The sequence below is a fragment of the Penaeus monodon genome, chromosome 24 (assembly GCF_015228065.2).
Source record: "Penaeus monodon isolate SGIC_2016 chromosome 24, NSTDA_Pmon_1, whole genome shotgun sequence".
Lineage (NCBI taxonomy): Eukaryota > Metazoa > Arthropoda > Malacostraca > Decapoda > Penaeidae > Penaeus > Penaeus monodon.
In genome coordinates this window covers 14,990,946-14,991,794 of record NC_051409.1, presented here as the reverse complement: position 1 = coordinate 14,991,794, position 849 = coordinate 14,990,946, and the positions used below count along the sequence as shown (strand labels likewise).

Below are 849 nucleotides of genomic sequence, written 5' to 3'. Positions count from 1 at the left end.
TGTGTGAAGACTCCAAGCCAAGACCAAAGTACTCGAGGCCATCCTATATGAGTTCCTCTTTGCAGATGACTTTGGGAAAGTTCTGCTACCTGGGTAGTAGCATTACAAGCAGCAGCTCTCTGGACACTGAAGTGATGCAGCATATTAGAAAGGCAAGTGCGGCCTTCGACCAACTGTCCAAGTTGCTGTGGCAAGACCACAGCATATGTTTTTCCACTAAGACTTCCGTATACAGAGCTGTGGTCCTGAGTACACTTCTCTACTGTTGCTGGATGTACCGCCGGTACATCCAGCAGCTGGGGAAGTTTCGTCAACGATGTTTGCGGAAGATCTGCAACATCAAGTGGCAGGACAGAGTGTCCAACCTCCAGGTCCTGGAGAAGTGCGGTCCCACCAGCACTGAGTGCTGGGTTATCAAGTGCCAGCTGAGATGGACAGGACACATTGTTCACATGGAAGACAACAGAATCCCGAAAATGCTGCTGTACAGACAGCTGAAGCAGGGGTACCGCGACCAAGGAAGACCCTTCAAGAGGTATAAAGACACTGAAGGCGAGCCTGAAGAGCTGCAACATTGATCTGAACTTCTGGGAGGGAGCTCTTTAGAAATACTAGTGTACACAAGGCACAAGGGCTTTCGAAGTCAACAGGGCAGCTGTCATCCATGAAAAGAGAGAGGAGGAAATCGCGCTCCGCTTCTGTGAATTCCTCTCCGTGCTGCATCTGCGACCGTTCATGTGCGTCAAAATTGGTCTTCATTCCCACTTGAGGACCCACCTCGACAAATGACTTGAATATCTACTCATCTGTCGTGTCGGAAAGTGACTCAGGGTCACTGCCATGCTTTCT

At 49.9% G+C, this 849-nt stretch overlaps 1 protein-coding gene across 1 annotated transcript in view; it reads left to right on the top strand.

Moving 5' to 3' along the window:
• Positions 1 to 849, top strand: part of LOC119588620 (ankyrin repeat domain-containing protein 65-like) — a gene marked incomplete in the record, with an annotated part of 23,463 nt that overhangs the window by 4,618 nt on the left and 17,996 nt on the right.